The sequence below is a fragment of the Neofelis nebulosa genome, chromosome 2 (genome assembly GCF_028018385.1).
Source record: "Neofelis nebulosa isolate mNeoNeb1 chromosome 2, mNeoNeb1.pri, whole genome shotgun sequence".
Taxonomy (NCBI): Eukaryota; Metazoa; Chordata; class Mammalia; order Carnivora; family Felidae; genus Neofelis; species Neofelis nebulosa.
In genome coordinates, this window is record NC_080783.1 from 193,752,460 (window position 1) to 193,758,459 (window position 6,000).

A 6,000-nucleotide genomic window follows, 5' to 3' on the forward strand; every position below is an offset into this window, starting at 1 on the left:
CTGAGGGGGGGGGAGGGCGGGAGGATAGGATCAGGGAACAGGTAGAGGACGTTCTAATCTGTGCTTGGAGCGTAGGGTCCCGGTTGTTTGTTACATTACAAGTGAAAAAAAGAATTAAAAATCAGTAAAAAAAAAAAAAAGGTGGTCATGAAACAGAGTGTGTTATGAATAACAGTGTATGACTAATATACTCCAAGGGACAAAAAAAGTATGGAACCGCCCCTGGAGGTCCCTTTGGGACCTTGGTCCAGTTCTCCCAGTGTCCTCAGGATGTCCCCAGGCCCCACCCTCCCCCTTTTCCACGGTCCCCTCCCTCCTACCATCACCCCATCACTTCCTCTGGGGATCTCTCTGAGCTCAGCCTTGAGGGGATGCTCAGAAAGCAGAACCGTGGAAAAAGGGGACCCCCTGAGACCAGGGGCTGGCCCTGTACCCCCAGACGGCAGCACAGGGGGGGCTCCTGGACATTCAGCAAAGAGCGGATACAGGAGCAGCTGTCCTTGCCCCTGGCTCTTGGTGACTTCCTGATCTCCCTCGATGCACCTTTCCCACGACCGGTGTGGTGTGTGTGGGGGGTACTTCCTGTCAAAGATCTGCAGGCTCCCAAATCAGAGCCCCCCACCCCCCACATCCCTGCCCCAGCCACATCACTGACCCCTCTTCTCTGTGTTCATTCGCTCAGATGCGTGTGCTGAGGGCCAGGCGCTGTCCGCCGTGCTGAGAACACAGCGGCGAGAAAAAGAAGCAAACGGCCTTACCCTTGCCACACTCATCTTCTTGGTGGGAGCAGGGCAGGCAGGGAGGCGGATGGTGACAAGATAAATGTGAAAACGACCTAGGGTGGTGTATGGGGACGGCAAGGGCTGTGGCTGGGGAGAGGATATCAGGGCTTAAGGGTAGGGAGTAGGCTGCCCTTTCGATCAGGGAGGCCAGGGACGCCCTGTTGCGAAGGTGACATTTGAGTATAACGATCTTTGTTTTTTAAGTTTTATTTATTTGGAGAGAAGGAGAGAGAGAAGAGAGGAGGGGCAGAGAGAGAGGGAGAGAAGGAGACCCCAGGCAGGCTCCGTGCCATTACCGCAGAGCCCGATGCGGGGCTCAAACTCTCGAACCATGAGATCATGACCTGTGCCGAGATCAAGGGTCAGATACTTAACGGACGGAGCCACCCAGGCACCCCTGAGTAACAACTGAAGGCGGTGAGAGGGTGAGCTCTGGGGATCTTGTGGGGGGTGGGGGAGGAGCCTTCCAGGCAGAGGGAACAGCCAGGGCGAAGTTCCCCGCCTGCAGTAGCATTAGCTGGACAGAGGAGGCACTGGGGAGAGGAGGAGGTAACACAAGAACCAGGGCAAAGGGGATAGGTAAGGAGGCTAAGGTGACACCTGGCAGGGATCAGGGGTGACCTGGACCAGGGTCGTGGCAGTGGGAGCGGTGAGTGGTTGGGTTCTGGACCCAAGGAGGTGGAGCTGAGAGGATGGCTGTGACGTGAGGTGTTAAGAGAGGGTCAACAAAGCCACTGGCTTTTTGTCCTGAGCCCCTGGAGGGAGGGTGCTGTCTTGCAGTGAGATGACAAGACCGTGCAGGACAGGTCTGAGCAAGAGCAGGAATTCCATTTCGGACGTGTCAAAGCAAGATGGCTGTGGGATGTCCAAAACAATGGTCAGTGGGCAGTTGAAGGGGTAAGTCCGGTGGGGGGGGATGGTGGCGGGTATAGGGGAGAGTCCTGCTTCCAGAATACTCGGCGTCCTTTTGTTGGTCACACCCCGGTGGGCCTTGGGGCTTCAGGGAGGCAGAGGTCGTTTCCCAGGCATCTGGATTTCTCAGTGCCCACTACAGGGCCCATAGGCAATGTTGAATGAATGAATGATTGAATGAATGAATGCTCAAAGAATCATAGGGTGTCGGCTGCTGGCCTGCCCCACAATGACTGGGTATGACCAAGATGGGTACACAATGACAAGCCCATTTTCAGAGGGGGCCATCTAGAGACAGTGGCCCATCCCCCCTTGAGGACCGCCCCAGGCACTTGGGTGAAAATTGACTGGGGGGTGTCAGGGCTGGTGACAAGGGTACAATTGGCCTTAGGGTGCTTGTTATGACAGCACTGCCTCTGCAGCTGTCAGCCCCAGGGAGGGCAGCACAGTCTCTGCACGGGCCTGGTGTCCGGGCAAAGACAGTGACCCCATGCCCCGGGGATCTCCTGGGACCTCCCTGCCCTCTCTCTCAGATGGTTTGGTCCAGCCCAGTGGTCTTCATGGAACCCTTGGGGCGCCTGGGTGGCTCGGTCGGTAGAGCCTCTGACTCCCGATTTCAGCTCAGGTCACAATCTCAGGGTCGTGGGATCGAGCCCCGTGGCAGGTTCTGTGCTGAGTGTGGAGACTGCTTGGGATTCTCTCTGTCTCTGCTCCTCTTTTTGTCTCTCTCTAAAAATAAAAAAAATAAAATAAAATAGTTAAGTCATGGAACCCTCTAATGAAACCTCCCTGGGAGTGGGGAGAGAAGGAAGAGAATCCCCAGGGGTGTGGGAGCCCAGGAAGCACAGAGCACAGCAAGAGGAAGGCAGGGTCCCCAGGGCTGGGTCAGCCGCACAGATTCCCAAGCCCCACTCCAGAGACTCCGAAGCCATTGGTTCTTTGCCTCGTGGGTAAGTCCTTGGCCTCTGGTTTCCCGTCCTGCTCCCTAAGGTCTGGGATTTGGGCAAAGTGCTCCCCTTCTCTGGGCCTCAGTTTGCTCCTCCTGTCAAAATCCAGATTCTGCCGAGTACCTTGTTTGTGGATGAGGATTCAGCAAGACAAAGCACCTAAAACCTTCTCTTTTGTGACTATCAAAAGGCCTCCTCCACAACACAGAGCTGGAAGGTCACTACCACCCTGAGGACGCCATTGTTGTCAGATTCCATTGAGCTCCTCCACGATCTTCTCTCTTCTCGCGTTCAAGCACTTTCCCCGCAGCTGCAACCGTCTGCCTCTCTCCTCGCCCTTCCCCCCTCCTCCTCCCTCCCTCCTCCTTCTCACCTGCCTCCTCTCAGCCCCCACCCTGACCCTGGAGAGAGACGCAGCCATTCTGCACAGCCTCACCTGGGAGACTAGCGGGTCCTACTGGGACAATGGGCTTCTGGCAAGTCGTCCTCTCCCCAAAGCCTCTCAGAAATTGGGGGCAGCTTCTGGAGACGCTGTTTTTGGCCCAGGCACCACCAGCCCAAACAAAGGCATTTTCTATGGCTGCTGGGAAAGGCGACAATTGTTTTCATTTAGCGAACGTTCACTGCCAGTGCCAGTGTTTTCTCTTGGAAGCCAACGTTTGGTTGAGAAGACAATGCCAAGCTAAATATTTTCTCTGCATAGAAATCCCTTTAATTTTTTAATCATTTGGCAAACATCGGCTCCCTCCCTCCCCTCGCCCTTCTGTTCTTCTCCCCCTCGCTCTCTGTCTCTGGCTGGGTCTGTGTCACACCCAACATCTGGGCTGGAAGGGAACGGTTTGGTGGGCCACACGATTGTTTCCAGACCTACAAATGGGGGGGGGGGGGGGGGTTGGTGCAGACGCACAGCTGGTTGACGTGTTGACGTTGTCGTTTGAGATGTTTTATCTGGATAATGGCGGTTGATGCAGAACATGGCCTTCAGCCCCCGCCCCCCGCCCCGCCGCCCCCATCCTATCCCAGCTGCTCACACTAAGTTCTGGTTAAGAGAGGCCAAGCAGGCAGTGATGAGGGGCCCCTATGCTGCCAACCAGGGCCGGCGCAACAACAGTTCTCCATCACTTTATGGTTGATGGCTGAAGCAGCTGTGGGTCAACATGCCCCTCTCGCTTCCTAAGTGCCCCCCGAGGAGGACAACCCCATCTCGCTCTCCGTGCCGAGGCCCAAAGGTACTCAGAGCCTCGGGCTTCCGAATTCCCTAGATCCAGGAGGGAGAGCGCCCTGCCCCGTGCCCCGCCCTGCCTCCTTCCTGACACCACAGCTGGGGCCGGACCCTCAGAGGGTGACTCAGAGGCGGGAGCATATCTGAACAAGACACAAAGAGTAAATGGATCAATGGATCAATGGATCAATGGATCAATCAATGAATGGATGGGTGATCGTGTGAATTCGTGAATGGGTGAGTGAATGAATGGCCCACGCTTCGTGTGAGAGGCCAAGTGAATGAATGAACGCGCCCCTGTGTTTGTGCCCAAGGGCGCGGCGTGCAGCACGGTCATTGGAGGGGAGGCCAACGAATGTGAAATTGGGTGGAACAAGTCTCCACGGAGCGCGTCCACGGTAAAGGGCGACTGTGTTTGTTCCTCCTCCTTGATGAAAGTTCTGCCGTCCACAGGGAGAGCACCAGCTTTGCAACCCCGGGCCCTTTATCTGGGGTTGACTGCTGGCTTTGTCATTTCTTAGCTTGTGACCTTGAGCAGCTTGCTTCATTTCTCTGGGCCTCAGTCTTCTCATTGGTAAAATGGGATGAGCGGGCAGCTATCTTTTGGGTTGTGTGGAAAGGATTTGAACATGAGGCCCTTGCCAAGTTTTAGTGCTCGTCTCCCTGAAGGGGGGGTCAATGGAAAACATAACCTCATCGCCTGGTAGCACAGCGGGTGAAGGCCACCCTTTGTTTCCAAGGGAACATCTCCTCTCTCTGTGGAAAGACATCTGGCTACAAGGACATCTTCGGGAACACAGATACACCCAGGGGACACTGCCAGACTCCTCTGTCCTTCCCCTCTCTCTCTTAGCTCCTGGTGAATGTTTGACATCACATGGACCCAGACAGAGTGGGTGGATTTAGGAAAAATTCTTCTTGGTATGAACGATGGAACTTCCTAGAAAGAATCACTACTAAATACTAGCAGGGGTAGCAGAGAGAACGTTCACTGGGGCTGAGCATGTTAATTGCCGAGGCCTGCCATCGCTATGAGCCAGATAGCAAGCAATGGTGTGGAGCCGGGCCGACGCTGCTGAAATTCTTCCTGGCAGGTGGCCTTGGCCATGTTCTTTAACCTGTTTGCCTCTGTTTCCCCATCTGTATGATGGCAAAAATAGCATCTACCTCAATGCTTGGAATACAGCCTGGCACATGGTGAGCAATACATAAATGTTAGCTAGTATGGTGGTGATAGTCCCCAACTACAAGCTCATTCTTTTTTTTTTTTTTTTCTTTAACGTTTATTTATTTTTTGAGAGACAGAGACAGGGCATGAGCTGGGGAGGGGACAGAGAGAGAGGGGGAGTCACAGATTCCGAAGCAGGCTCCAGGCTCCGAGCTGTCGGACCCCGACGCGGGGCTCGAACCCACAAACCATGAGATTGTGACCTGAGCCGAAGCCGGATGCTTAACCGACTGAGCCACCCAGGCGCCCCAACGCTCATTCTTGCAAGAGGATTACGCAGCCTCTCCCCACTGTGACCGGGCTGGGGCACGTGACTTGCTGTGGCCACTGGAGTGCAGACAGGTTGAACTGGTGTTCCAGGTCCCGGAAGAGCTTTGAAGAGCATCTTCTGCTTGCTGCCTCCGGCCTGCCTCCACCATGAGAGCAGCGTGTTCTAGATTATGGTTGGTTCTTCAGCCTAGGATGTGGTACAACAAGACATGTGGAGCTCAGCCAAGTCTGGCCAAGTGCAGGAAAGCTGCAGTCCCCATGTAATGAGAGCAAGAAAGAAATGCTGCTTGTATAAGCTGCGAGATATCGGGACTGCTGTTACCTGCAGCAAAAGCCGACCAATGCAGCTATTGTTACCATCATTATCCCCATTTTATAGATGAGGCAACCGAGGCTCCGAGAAGTTAGGTTACTTGCTGTGTTTACACAGTAATTACGGGGGTGCAGATGGAATTCAAACTCGAATCAGTCATTCATTCAACAACAAGGGTTGGCACTGAAAAGGTAGACAGGGTCCCGGCTCTTGTGGAGCTTACATTCAGCTGGGCAGGAACAGAGAAATACAAGTCAATCGGTAAATACACAAGAAAATTTCAGGCTGTCATAAATAGAGTAAAAATAGGGGTAAAAAATAGACCG